Source organism: Rhinolophus sinicus, chromosome 18 (genome assembly GCF_057876585.1).
Source record: "Rhinolophus sinicus isolate RSI-liver-muscle chromosome 18, RSI-T2T, whole genome shotgun sequence".
NCBI lineage: Eukaryota > Metazoa > Chordata > Mammalia > Chiroptera > Rhinolophidae > Rhinolophus > Rhinolophus sinicus.
The window spans coordinates 20,261,958-20,277,668 of record NC_142518.1 but is presented as its reverse complement, the minus strand read 5'-3'; the positions used below and the strand labels follow the sequence as shown (position 1 = coordinate 20,277,668).

Sequence of the window (15,711 nt, the reverse complement as noted above, 5' to 3'; positions counted from 1 at the left end):
CACCTTCACTGTATTTACTTTAAAATATAAATACTGTAATTATTTTAGTGGATTTTTGACACATTTTGGAGAAAAAAACTTGAAACAAATTAATGCAATGAAAGGATTTAAAGTGAAGGCAGAAGTATATCACAGGCAAAACCCATATACCTCACAATATTGCCAGGAGCCACAAAGTCCTTGGTTTGAGCTTATTATTCAGTGCCTAGTATCCTGGTCTATGTAGCCCTTTTTTTGAGTAAACACTAAGGTTAGAAAGCAACACATTTTGTGCATTGTCCTAGGTTACCCCACATGCTAGCTAATATTCCCAACATAAAATTAGAACAGGTTTCACACAAACAACTTTTCTAAGAGACTGGCCTTTGGTATTAAATAACTTCCCGTTACCTGTTGAGATTCTCAAAAATTAAATGTGTGGGGCGGCCGGACAGCTCAGTTGGGTAGAGCGCGAGCTCTTAACAACAAGGTTGCCGGTTCAATTCCCGCATGGGATGGTGGGCTGTGCCCCCTGCAACTAAAGATTGAAAATGGCAACTGGGCTTGAAGCTGAGCTGTGCCCTCCACAACTAGATTGAAGGACAAAGACTTGACTTGGAGCTGATGGGCCCTGGAGAAACACACTGTTCTCCAGTATTCCCCAATAAAATTAATAATGATAAAAAAGTAAATGTGTGTATATATAGTTCTTTCTTGGAGTGGTAAGGACTTAGTAATAATAGCTAGATCTTTTTAACATCTGTGACTTAACTAACGATTCCAGTGAAGTTAAATTGAATTTTCTTAGTATCCTTCAGGTTCTAAAAACTGGACTGAAGCCACACAATGAGTCTTTATCATACGTATTCTTCTTTTTATAGTTTTGTAATCATAGCCATTGTTACAGTAAAACAAAAAATAAAACTGATAAAATTGAGCTGGGAGGAGTTCTGAAACTAATAAAGGATAAGTTTCAATTTACTAGGATTTGAATCTTTGATTCCAGGAAATTGGGAGAGTCCACAGAAAATGCTTAGAGCAATAACCCACACCTTCTCTGATTATGATCCTAAGAAATTAAGGATAATTTTAACCTTGAAAACAGGAAATAGTAATTATTTTTTACCTACATATATATCTGAGGTTTCCAATAGGCATCACTCATCTCCCATACCACTTACATAGCTCTTGAGTAAGAAATTTAAGTAACGTGACTTACCTACTTTAAGGGATTTGACACTCTGTGTGGGCAAAGCTAAAATCAATTGACTCAAGTCTATGAGAATAAAAGAAAAGTGTATTGTGCACAAATAGCATGATGCACATAGTTAAAATAGAGCAACTTATGAGCCTGAGGCCTTGAAATTATATGGAATGAAAATATATAGTGTAAACATATAGAGATGTTCAAAACTTCCTAATAAGCTTAATAATACATATTTGAAAAAATAAAACATATACATCAATAAACACCAAGGGAGTCTTGTAGTGGAAAAGGAGTGTTATCTTCATTGAGTTCTTGGTCTTTTAAAAACATCATAAATTTTAATAGACTTGTTGGGGTTATCACTTGGTGAGGTATATAAATGTCTGATCACTGGGTTGTTTTGTACACCTGAAACTAATAAAAAATGCTGTTAAAAATACCATATATATTTTTTTTAATTGCAAAAGACACGCCAGGACTAGAGAAGGAACCAAACAGTTATTTTAGAGCAGCACTGGTGGTGATGGTGAGAACTACTTTTTCCTTTTAAGACAAATCTTTAAAAATACTCAGCGGTGCATATCTTTCATGGCTTTACATTCAGCATCCAGAAGGTAGATAATCTGGGAGTATTTGCTGAACTGAATTGAGTTGATCATATAGACAAAGGTCAGGTCAAGTGAGGGGACAAATAGTTAAAGTGGTTGTTTATTAAAGTGAACATCAGTTAATGGATAATTATTTGAGTTATAATAGAGAGATTTTACATATCTGCAAGGAGGTGTACTAAGTTCATTCCTAGTCAAATTTTCAATGATTTAATGAATGGTTACCCACTTAGACACAGCCGCTAGTTTTAAAAATTACTGGCACAAATGCTCTCAGTGTATTCCACTTGATTGAATATCTTTACAGGTGATAGGAGTGATGTACTTCCTACATCACCTCACTAGGGCTGAAGAAAGCATTTAAAAATCTAAGATAATGGCACTTCCCTCACATTAAGGAAATAAATTAATATTTTACATAATATTAAAGTGAATAGTGTTATATGAAACTCTTCCTTTCGGTGAAAATTAAACTCTAGGATATATTATTTCTATGATTTCAGATTCATCATATTCAAAACTACCCTGTCACTAGTCCAAATCACAGACTGACTAATGCTAATGAAACATTCCTTTTACTCTGTCTGTTCTGTATCAGTAAATCTACATTCAACTCATTTTACTACCACTCAAGTTCATCGAGCCTTGCCTTCTGCCAACTTTCACTATCCTTCTATAGCCTTGTCCCACACAACCCAAACAATTGTCTTATTATCTTTGGAATTCAGAGAACTTGTCCCAGAGCTCCTCTGCTCCATTTCCTTGCCCCTTCCCTGACCTCTCACCAACTCCTTCCCTTAACCTTGGAATCCAGCACACAAACCACTGAAGAAAAATGGGTCCTATGGGCCTGGATTTTCAACTCCTTCCTTTCTCCCTATGGAAGTCCAGGGTACATAGGAGATACTCATGAAATACTGATGGTCTGATAACTTATACCAAGAGTAATTATAATGTGGATTCAACTGTATTCCTCAGAAAACCACATTCTCTGAAATTTAACTCCATTGAGCAAGGCCTTGTACTCAATAATATTTACTGTCTTTACCCCATTAAACAAATATCTAAGATTTCCCAGTATTTCCTAAGTGATTTCTATGATATCATTGCAGCACGCCTCAAGGGCAAAGGAATAAAATGTCCTTGTCAGAGCTTCCCATTGCTTTCTATGCCTCTCTGCATGGCCCATGTACCCTTCCCACAGCTGACGGCTCACAGCTGAATCTCTCAGTGGTACCTGCCCTCAGCAGCTACGGGAAACTGTCTTGCTCAAGATTATACCCTCTCCCCCAGAGTAGCCCACAGCCAGTGACTGCCTGATGTGGGAATAAAAAGCCTTGACTCTTGATTCAATTTCAGACAATTTTGAAGGACCTGTAGGATCTGCTAAAGCCTCAGCCACAACCACATTGCAATCAGTTTCTCCCTCTGCCTCAGAAGCAACTAAACCTTCTGTTTCCAGGGATCCCAATAAAACACATCTGTCTTCCCCACTAGCCCATAAGCTTTTTTTTTTTTAAATAAGGCTGACTTTTTTTTTTTTTTAATTTTATTGGGGAAGGGAACAGGACTTTATTCGGGAACAGTGTGTACTTCCAGGACTTTTTTCCAAGTCAAGTTGTTGTCCTTTCAGTCTTAGTTGTGGAGGGCACAGCTCAGCTCCAGGTCCAGTTGCCGTTTTCTAGTTGCCGGGGGCACAGTCCACCATCCCTTGTGGGACTCAGGAATTGAACTGGCAACCTTGTGGTTGAGAGGATGCGCTCCAACCAACTGAGCCATCCAGGAGCTCAGCAGCTCAGCTCAAGGTGCCATGCTCAATCTTAGTTGCAGGGGGCGGAGCCCACCATCCCTTGCGGGACTCGAGGAGTTGAACTGGCAACCTTGTGGTTGAGAGCCCACTGGCCCATGTGGGAATTGAACCGGCAGCCTTCGGAGTTAGGAGGATGGAACTCTAACTGCCTGAGCCACCAGGCCAGCCCAGCCCATAAGCTTTTGATGGCAAGAACTGTATTTTGCATCTTCAGCCCATATTTAGCACAACACTTACAACAGACAGGGCCCTCAAATACTATTTGTTATTCATTCACGAAGGAGTTTATTAAAATGCCAAATGGAAGGAGTGATTCGAACAATTTAATGGGATCAAAGGATAGTGGTTACCAAGGGCCAGTGTAAGCCACACCTGCTGCACAATTATCCCCTGATTATTGTGGCAGCACCAGAATTTCAGCATAACAGGGTCTTAGCCGAGTTGGTAGGGCACTTTAGAGAATGTTGAGAAAGCATCCAATACCCATAATAAATTATGGTAGGAAGGGGAAGGGAATACTGACAGAGACAGAGGGTTCTGCTGAAGCCCTCCCAAGACACACCTCGGGGCTCCCAATGACTGCACACTTTTAATGTACAAATTTCTATGGTCCATTACACCACGGAATCAGAATCCTCAGGGCTAAAGGGGGGAGTTTTGACAAGAACTAGGCTTATGTTACTTCGTCTTTTAGCCGAATCCTAATGGTCATACATGTAATATTTACTTTGTGCCTAAATCAATTGCATTCCATTTCATTTTATCTTCCATGTTTGGCCATTTCCCAACTTACTAGAATTTCCCATATGGAGTGATCAGATATTATAAAAAAAAAACAAAACAATCTTTGCCAGTTTCGTTTCTTCTACTTATTAGAAGTGTAGATAAAGTATTTGATAAAGGAAAGAATTTAAACTCAGCTAAAATTAGCTTTTTTTTTTTTTTAGGCTCACTTTGTGATTTCCATCTACAATTCAAAATTATTATAATTACTTGTAGTTAACAGAAGAGTTCACACTTGCTAGGAATAAATCTTATTTTCTTATTATTGAATGTATATTATACTCTAAAGCATTATTCCTTTTCCATATGATCTTAATACCAAACTATTTTGGAATTTATATTTCCACCTTGCCATTACATTATATAAAACCCTTTCCTTTTTCTTTTTCTCTCTAGCTGCATTCTCCAACTTCCTTCCAAATGAATTGTTGCTTTGGATCATTTTGCTGTTGCTATCACTATAAAGAAAGAAACTTTAAACATTCTCATTGAAGAGTTACATTTAAACCACAGCAGTTTTGCTACAGCGAGTAGCAACTTCTTAACCAAGCAAAGATAGTTGGAATGGATACGTTCCACTATAGAATGTTGTCATATGCTTTAAAAAAAATAGTTAATTTTAACCTTTGGCATCTGTATTTATCTAGCACCAGTAACAGTGGTTCAGTCTCATAAAGGAGGAAAGAAGAAAGGAAATGAAGAGAGCCCATGATGACTGTTTGAGAGCAGAGGTTCAACATGAAGAAATTTGGAAAGAAGATGGAATTCAGGAGTCCTTGGGAAATTCAGAAAACTGGGAATCAAAGGTACAAACTCTTAATTTATTCCTCTTCTTCCTAAAGTATAAACCTGAGTAGGTCATAAAATGTTCCATTTTTCTCATGCTCATGAAACCCCATTTCATTGGTTCCTGCCTTCCTGACCTGGGGACTTGGGGGCTTCGGCCTTATCTTCTTATATTCTGCATTCCATACCCCATTCTCTGGGGAAAGGAGAACATCAACTCTTCCCTAAGCACGCTCCCTCTGCTCCTGCTTACAATATCTTTTTTCTTGATCTCCCCTCTACCTGGAATGTTATATCTTCTCCACACCAATGTGAAACCCTTCCAAGTCTAACCTAAACCTCAACTCCATTAACAACGTTCTCCTAATACCTCCAGGTGCATGTGTTCTGACCCTTTCCTGACACTGTACCATCCTCGACATCTTTCTTAGAAATACACATAGTAGACTATCTTGAATTATAGTTATATATGATGTTTTTATCACCCCTATCCCTGACTAACCATCTTTGGTCTTAGACATACCCTATTTCCCCGAAAATAAGACCCAGCCGGACCATCAGCGCTAATGCGTCTTTTGGAGCAAAAACTAATATAAGACCCGGTCTTATTTTGCTGTAACATAAAACTGGGTCTTATATTATGTTATATTATATAAGACCCGGTCTTATATTACATTATATTATATAAGACCCAATCTTATATTAATTTTTGCTCCAAAAGACGCATTAGAGCTGATGGTCTGGCTAGGTGTTATTTTCGGGGAAACACGGTTTAACACCACTCATTTCTATATTCCTTACAGGCCCACTTATAGCACCCTGCACACTGAAGACACTCAGGTATCTATGGTAGGAGTAGAAGGAAGGGAGATGGGAAGGAAGAAGCCACTGGAAGGAAAGAAATAAGGGAGGGAGGGAATGAGAAAGGGCCAGCCATTGCTTCTCCCTCAGTCTATTTGTAGGTTACAAATTACCTAATATTAATCCTCTCTCCTTTATTACTCCATTTTCCTTTTTTACTTTCCTAAATCAGCAGTTTTTGTCTCAGTTTACATGGCAGCATAGATTTGGGAGAACATTGATCAAAAACGGATCTGCTGTCACTAAATGCTTAAGCATCCATTCATGTAAAGGTGATGTGCTGCTGGCCTACTCTATGCCACGCACAACGCTGGGCGCTGGAAATACAAAACAGACAGGCACTGGCTTCCTAGAACTAAGTGAAGCTGCTCATTCCTTGCGATGAGCACACCCGCTGACATGAGGAGCTTGCTCTGTGACTGTGTTATTATGGGCCCTGGAGGAGAACCCCGACAAGGGAAAACAGCAGAGTCCACAACCCCTAGAGACCCCTTGAATGCATTTACTCTGCACACTATGTAGCTGGGAGCCTCTTGAGTGCCATTCAGGAGTTCTGTCATGGTGAGAACAATTAGGGGCTTTTAACAGGGGTATTCAAAAGCCAAGCACTGAGCCACCAGATTCATTTGTTACATTCAAATTTTCTCCCTTGGCCACATGAAGCTTTCTGTACACAAAATACTTGATACCATTCTACGTCTCTCAGTTTTCCATCTTTACTGCTGTGTTTAGCTCCCCTCTCTGTGTTCCTTCCGAAATAAAGTTGGCAGAGAGGCTGGGAATATCATAGTGTTCATAGCCAGTGTCATTTCTTCAAACAGGTAACTTAGGCAGCTGCCTGCCCAGTAGGGCTGGAGGGCACCGCGAGATCCAACCAATAAAAACATGTCCTCCAAAGCCCCCTCTCCACCTTACCATAAAAAATGCAGTGTCTTGAAGCCATTTTTTCTGGGTGGGTGGATGGAGGGATTAATGGCATATTTTCTCCAAATGTCACTATTATAATGTGAAAGGGAGGAGCCTATTATTCCAAACTTTTCCCTTTTGCATATTAACAGTGATTCATATGTTAAACGTCTTGACAAAAATCACACACACACACGCATACACACATGCATGCATGCACACACAACTGTATCTCCTTTACTTAGTAACCGTGTGGTGCTACCTTGGCAAACCTGATAAAAATAATACTGTCTTCATTATTCCCAAATTGGTTCATGACTGTCTGTGTAAACAGAGTGACCCTATTGATGAAGAAATAAAATCTGAAATTCCATCTCCTCAAAGTGGGATAAAATGTGGCCAAAAGATCATTTGATAAGACACCTTGGCGGATGACTTTGGAAACAAGAAGGCAGCACACAACACTGAGACAATGATGGCGGTCCTAAATGCCAGGGATGTCCAGAGTGGACATGAAGGAGAGCCAGGCAAAAGGAAGAGCTCCAAAGTAGAGCATTCCCTACCAGAGGGGAGATACAAAGCTAGTGGGAAAGAGGACAGTACGGAAAAGGCAAGGAAACCCCACCAGTGATCTATTTTCCCAGCTCTCCCTGTACTGTCTCCAGAGATCGAATGAGGTCAAGAAGGTAACGGTGTGCACAAAAGAAACATAAATTCCACAAATTCTGAGTGGGGGCACCATAAGAGTGATCCGAAGTCAATAAAGTGACTGAGTGGCCAAAGGATTAGATGCACTGAAATTAGCCTCAACGAGAACAATTACTTTTCTTATGCTTCACACTATTGAAAAAATATTTTATGCCAAGACTTAATGCTATATAACTAAAATACTCAACTGAGGGCATGTATCATATCAAGAAACCAGAATTGTGCATCACGGGAGAGCCAATGAAATCGTGAGATCTTAGAAATTTAATTTCACTCCTCTCGTCCAAAATGTCCTTGTTGGCTATAATGACATAATGGGGCATCCTTTACTCCTACACTGTATGTAACTATACTAGATTTTTATGAGGCCATTGTAATCACCTCTGGCTATATTTATAATAATTCATTTTCATTTTCACTGCAATAAAATGTTTATCTTTCCAAATGCAATTACTTTGCAATATCAGACAGATCTACATTATAATCGTTGAATCTGAAAATCTGAATGTGAATTTACCTGTCTTAGAACTTTAAATGTGTGTTCATAGTAAATTAAATATTCCAAGTCTATCCATCCAAAATCCAACTCCTTTGATCCATATTTCACCACCAGAAGCACTTGCCTTTCATTTTCTATGTAAGATAAACATGATTCATGTGCATAATGAAATGCAAGTATTTTGACTCTAGACATATAGGCCTTTTATTTACCAAGCTGCAGGATTTACTCCAAGGGGTCTAGAATCTATATACATCACACTTTCTATGTAGATAAGCAATGTATTTCAAAGCTATAAGAATAGACCCTGTTATGACTATACATGAATTAATTTTAAAAGAATTATTATATTCATAATTTACTATTACGCATTTTCTCAATGAACTGATACTGAAAGTACAACTATGATTAAATAGCCTTCCAAATTTTTTTAATTGAAAAGGGGAAATTTATACCAGAAAATTATGAAGATCACTACATTAAGTCACAGTTGTAATACATATAAATGTTGATAGGGTAAGAACCTAGCAATTAACTCATGTTGATCAGGCCATGAGAAAATAAACCACTGAATGAATAATTTTATGATTATTCATCAAGTGATTTATTATCATTATAATTCACATAAAGTATAAGCTACATAATTAACAAACATTTTGAAAGAGTAGAAGTCTATAATTATATGATCACAATTCCCAGTCCATTTCATTTTTTTTGGTGAGTCCAAACTCCACATACAATTTGCTGACTTAGGAAGTATTACAAAATAACAACAATCTAATTTTACTCTTAAATTTTCATTCTTAAAACATGTAGCCCTTGGATGAACAAAAAAGCTCATTTAGTGCCATTTATTGTATTTTATGTGTATGTACATAGTAACTACAACACACCCTTTGAATAGCTTGTTATGAAAAAGATGACTTTTAATGTTTTAATATGAAAACAGGAAAGAGCAGGTCTTCAGAAGAAAAATCTTAAAGGGCATTGCTGTCTCCCTCTGCTTTATCCACAGTTCACTGCTTGGCAATTTCAGATCGTTTGATAGGAAAGCAACACCAGGCCGGTCAGTCATCCCTTCTCTAAAGCTAAAAGCCTTAGGAGTCTTAGAGTTCTGGGGAACCAAAAAAGCATGCCAATTAAGGATGTTTCATTGTAATCCAGTGGTCAGAGAAGGCAAGAAGGGTATGTTCATCGAGCCATGCGGTTGGCCTGTAATGGAATGCTATCTTCAGTGTAAGATACTCTAGGGTGGCATTCTCTGGGTGAAAATTAAAAGCATATTTGTAAGGTGATTAGCAGAATTTGTCAAATAAACAAGCCTGTCTACATTCCTACAATGTTCCTTTGTAAATCTGCTAGAACAAATCTAAAGCATTTCCATGAGACATAAGGAATATGCATTTAAAAAAAAAATAGGAAACCAAGAAAATGCTTGCTATTTAAAGGCATCAACGAAGTCACAGAAACAGGCATGATCAAATTCATCTGAAACAAAGAAATATTGGGGATTCTTAAGGTAAAAGCAAGACACGGGGAAGTTAGGAAGAGGAGAATGCACTATAGCAGGAAAGTTCTTTAAGTCCACATATACTTTTATTTACAGCGTTCATTTTCCACTTCCCAATTCCACCTTACCCAAAATATAAAAACTTACTTTTTCACCTGATTATATAGTCACTTAAAAACATATATGGAAGGTCATATCACTGACTATGCCCTTTTCATATATGTAAACGTGTTTATGTTAAGATACAAGAACATTAAAGAAATGCAGTGTTAGTACCGACACATGGGGGATTGCCTCCCCCTAAAGAACGTTAGCAATTATTGCAACTAGCAAATTCCAAAACAGAACTATTATCTTTATATCCTTATGTCCTCTACTATGCTTAGTATTCAAACCCATTATGCTTTTGTTAATAAAGTGATAAACAAGAGTAGCTTTTTGGTCAATTGACCCGTTTTAAGTGGTACCATCAAGTTTGTTCGTGAACATTTGTTTGTGTACTCTTGTTACCAAAAACAGAAACACCTAAGTACTCAGGAGCATTAAAAAAAAAAAAAAAAAAGCAATCAGCTTAAAACATTCTCACATACAAAACCCTTCCTTACCATTCTTCGATTGTTATTCAAAAGCAATTGTTCTTTTAGTTACTTAAGACAACTACAATCCCATATGAGTACTGCTGAAAAAACTGAGTTACTGAGTAAAAATTAGCAACCAAAGCTTTAAATTTGTCTGTGTTGCTTACTCACTGAACAATATTACCTATCAGCTAACTGTAATTGGTACTAGCGAATGCCTATAAAGATTTACAATAAGGGCGTGAGAAAAAAATGCACTGTTAAATTCATACCACTTTGGAGAACCCTTAATAATAGTAATTCTATATATCGCTAAGGCATAGCACAATGGTAAGCACTTAGACACACATCTTGTTTCCTTAGTGCAATATGTAACTATTCTGCGCTTTTAAAATAATTATCTTGAACACAGAGAGGTAAAATGCGGGGTCAGAAGTCACAAAGCTAGTAACTAATAGAACCTGCAGTGCAACTCAGGCCCTCTGACTCAGCCCTGAATTCTACAGTGCCTGAATGTCTCAGAGCTGAGCTCCTTTCTCTTTGAGATTCCTGATACTACTAATGGAAACAGGATTGGAATTTAATAAGAAAAATGCTGACACGGCCTTATCCATAGCTGCCCAAATGATGCCATTATAATTATGCTTTATAAATTGAGCATTACACGAAAACTTGCTACTTTTAAGTCTTATCAATCAACACTTGGGTGTTTTGGTTGCCACATATTATAGTCTGCTTTAGAAAAACAAGAGGTTTGTCAAACACCAAAGATTGTACCAGTTGTAAAACAAAGTATATCCCAAACTCAGTGTACAACAGATTAAAAGATTCTGAAATAGAAATTTTAAATTGATCCTAAAAGTTCAGTTGCTCTTAAAAATGTTTTATCTGTCATTTTATCAATAACATGATTTATTCACATACCTTGCAAACATAAGAAAAAATACTTTTGAATTTTTCTCTAATTTTAGGAATAATGTGGTTACTTATCAGCTAAATCTCCTGACTTCGCTGAAGCAACTGGTCAGGAAACAAAATTAGTTCTTTCTATATTTATAAATGGGAGTTTTTTCTTCTATTTCCCTGAATATTTTCTAATCTAACTATATAACTTGGACTGACAAAATGGCAATAAAGAAATAGATAGTATAGTTTAAATTATTTACTGCCTTCACATTTAAAGGCCTTTTTATTAAGCAAAGCTTTTTATTGTTGATTTGTAGGATACTTAAGAAAAATGCCATAATCTGGCTGAGTTACATAATCCTTATCCAAAAGAAAGTAACAGGTTATAAAGTGCCATTAAAATGATTGAAACTATCTTTCCTAATGTGACTACATGCAGTCTTCAAGTGAAAGGATAGCAATGACATGTGTATGTATGTTTCACGGTCAGTGTCATTTTTTAGAGACTTTTTTTCCTTTCTAGTATTATTTCCATTCACTACTGAGCTTATAACGCCTCTAGAATATGCCATTTCGGTAACACATGTGTGGCTTATGTCAGAAAACAACTGAGGAAGTCATTTATAAAATATTAAAATAAGGAGTGCAGGAAAAATCATTGCAGACTATATTTCTGCACATAGTTGGAGATTAACAGCATGGAAGCAGCTGTAGTGTTACCCTGACCCCTGAAGGAAGGAATCAGGAGTTAACTTCACATCCAATTTCCTACACAATATGAACACCAAACCTCCAAATCCACTGGCACAATATATCAATGTTTGGGGCATGTCCTGCAGAAATAAGAAAGTCATCTCAAATATCGGAGCTCAAGATTTCATTCCACCATTCTGATTTGGGCTGAGCAGATCTTTTCAAAGTTACTTAGTGGATGTCTCGATCCTGTACCTGACTCCATAGGAAAAACCAAAAGAATCACCTCATCTTTACGATAAAAAAAAGTCATTTGGCCTTTTTCATAAAATAAATGTACAGGGAAATAGGAAATAGCACAACTGGGTGAGAAGAGAAAATGATTTAATTCAATAGGGTTAGGATTTGGGCAGTTTCATATTGAGGGAATATATTAAGGGGAAAAACACACCCTGAAACCATAGAAGGCCAAGAGGATCTGATGTGTATATTATTTTAAAGAAAATCACAGCTCTAAATAAAAGATCAGGGAAAGTGACATTTTATTCTGCAGTATCCCCTCCTCTGTACAGTGAGCATAGTACATTTATCTCTTCTCACGGTAAAAGTCACAGGCGGCTGCAACATGTCTTTTAAGCCATTCAATAAGTAAAACTTGAAAATGGATTGCTCTTGATTTCTGGGATTTGTATTAATAATGAATCCATTACCTTTTTTTTTTTTTCAATTTAGCAAGATATCATTACCTTTGAAAGGTTTTGCTTCTCTTTTCCCAGAGGGTTAACATGGCCCAGAAACGGGTTGTCAAGGCAAAGATAAAGGTATCAAACACTCATTTCTGACACAGTGTGGAGGCAAACATTTTTATTGAGGGAACCACCAGACTGAAATCTGCATCAAGCTCTAGCAGGAAAAATGCAAGAGAAGACCCTAAACAGTCATTCTGTTCAGTCTTCATTTCAGTGGATTTGACTTTCTTCTCAATTGGGGTCACATATTTCAATCACAGGGTACAGAACTGTGACCTTGGCTGGGATCATCAGCGCCAATTACTCAATGGGGCACTTGTGAAACATTGCGGACTCATTTCGACTCTCCACGGGTGTGGCTAAAATTGCTCCTGTCCAGCCCTAATGCTTACATGCTTGGCCATCCCTCAGAAACTCACTATGAGAAAACTCATGCTAAATTTGCCACAGAGATCAGGGTTTACAGGACCCTTGGAGCTAATCTCTGTCTGCTCTCCTCCTCCTCTGTTAGCTGTTACAAGCCTTCAAAAGTTAACAGGGTGATGGAGCCTCTCTCTATACAATCATTTCATCTCACTATCGTTGACTGAAGCTCACTGATGTAATGAAGTTACATAATCACCGATTATGCACGACTTCCATCCATCTTCCTACATATCCACATATCTTCTCCCTTTCCCTTCAGATCAATCTGCTGGGTGAGATTTATAACACATGTAAATGTTCCATTCTCTCATCATAGGAACTGAATATGGGACTTTAGCATTGCAGTACGGTGCACTGAACCACGTCATCAATATTGATTTTGTTTTATCCCTTTTCCGAGGCAGAATATGTTCAAGCATCCTTCGTGCTGTAGTCTCTAACTTTTTACCGAAAGGGTAAAATAGATATAGCAGATAAGACGCATCCTCAACTTAAGGTTAAGGGAAGTGTGTAATTGCCTGCATTTCCAAAGCTGGCTGCAATGCAATAAAAGGATGCTCTCAGGTTCCAGACCTTCGGCTCCCCTGCACGTGGGTCGCAGCTTTAGCTTTTTAGGGTATTGAGTAAATAATTATATTATGGGGTAATTGAACTTGAGAAAGAGAGCATTATGGTAACATTTAAAACAATATTGCATTATTTTTTTCTTTTTTGGTCATCATTTTCAGCTTTTTCTCTTCTTTACTTTTTCATTCTGAATGATAAGCCAGTGGATAAAAAAAGTAGCCCAGGGTACTTATAATCTCTGATAATCACAACCTAGAGGACAATTAACAATGATTATCACCTTAAAGTTTAAGAACTTGACAAGTGGGATGTCTCTGGTCCCATTGCGGCTGTGAAATGCAGCAGAATGCTGCACTGAGTTGAAAACATATTTCTTTTAATGAATAAAGAGTAGCTCGTTTCGTTTTAAATAGGGCTCTTCAGTAAGTGTTCCTTTCACTGCTGCTACCTCTTCCAGAACACAGGAGCCACAAATATTGCATCCAAACAAAAGAGTGACTACCCAGAATTAATTCAAGACACTCTTCCACATCAAAATAATTGGAGGGGGGAGTGATGCTTTGATTTATTTTCAATTACACTCAGAATACAGACCCACATACACACACGCACACGCACACACACCAACACACCCAACTGCAGTTATTCCATTCAGTGCCAATAACGGCCACATCACAGCCATCAGTGCGATGCAGCAATCATCCAAGTCACCCATTCCCATTACAAACGCCCAAGTTTGCCCACGCCACTGATGGGTTTGCATATATAAAATGACCTTACCCACAACAGTCTTCCAAATTATTCTCCTCCGGATATCAGTCGGTAAGGTAATTGCTGGTCATCACAATGCGTATTCAGAAAAATCCACGTTGTACTCCTGTGTTCTTTCTCTTGTTTTTGCTAGCAATTAATATCGTGAACAAGATACCCATTCACAAATGCCAAGTTCACCATAAAAGCAGATAATTCCATACAGCTCTTCCTACAAGACTGCCTCCAGTTAGTTCTCAAAGTGCCCGATTGTTTGGTGAAGATACAATCCAGGTGCAGAGCAGGGAAAAAAAGGAAGACGGGGGGGAAAAAAGAAGAGGCAGATAGAAAAGGAGAGACTGAGAGAGAGCAGAAAAAGGGGGAAGAAATTTAAAGAAAAAAAAAAGAAGGAAGGAGAAAGGCCAGTAAGTGAGGAAGTCTGTGAGCTCTATGACAAGAATCGGAATCTTGCTTGGAAATCTTCCGTATCATGTAGCCTTTCAGATCCTCTTAGTCCCCAAGTAAAATTTCCAGATCCGGGATGCGGCCATAAGAAAGAATCCAATGTATATTTCACAAGTATCCCGCAATAACAGATCCAACGGGGTTTTCCTTGTACAGTACTGCTATGTGAAAGCACACAACCCCTGCTGTTTGGGAAGGTGTCTCCTGGGTCCTAGCTCTCTTCAGCAGCCCCCAAAAATGATTTTTCAAAAAAGAGTGGGAGGGGGGGAGAAAAGCAGCTTTGCGTTTGCCTTGAATGATGCTAATCCTGAGCGAAAACGACAAGCAAACCACGAATAGCACAAGATCTTGATAAATAGCCACAATCCACTCAGAATATCCCAGGGAAGAAGGAGCAAAAACAAGAAAGAGAAACTGCAATGCATAAATGATTCCAGTGTTTCTACAAGATCGGTTCATTTGATTGAATGCATTCTCTGGTTTGCTGCAAGTCATAAAGAGGATAGTGTTACTGCCACCCAATGGATATTTTAGTACTAGCCAATCCACAGAATGCCACCGCTTTGCGAGTTTTAGTTTTCAGAAGACTAAAGAGGAAGGAGGGTAGCCTGGGAATCTTTTGGATAGGACCCCGAGAGGCCTCGAATGATGAGAATGTGTCCTTCCAAGCAAAAGTGGACCGGCAAATGTGGACGCTCCCAGTCTTGCGTTAGCCACCTTAAAATTACAGTTGCGTTTCTCTAGGAAGCAGAAAGGTACAGAGAGCGATGCCTAAACTGACACGCTCATAATAACCTCCTTTTCATCTCTCTTTAGAGCAGATATGTTATTGCGCGCGATCTCTCTCTCTCTCTCCCCCCCCCCCCCCCCCCCGCCCATTCTCAATTTCACTTTAAGCCGATTTCAAAAGGGAGCGGGGT

The 15,711-nt window shown here is 38.3% G+C and overlaps 1 protein-coding gene across 1 annotated transcript in view; it reads right to left on the bottom strand.

The window, feature by feature from the left end:
* Window positions 1–15,273, bottom strand: part of IL1RAPL1 (interleukin 1 receptor accessory protein like 1) — a 1,306,826-nt gene extending 1,291,553 nt beyond the window's left edge. The window contains exon 1 of the mRNA XM_074323621.2: window positions 14,357–15,273. The gene's annotated coding sequence lies outside the window, so the exon portion shown is untranslated. The remainder of the gene's footprint in view (window positions 1–14,356) is intronic.
* Window positions 15,274–15,711: the final 438 nt, after the last annotated feature.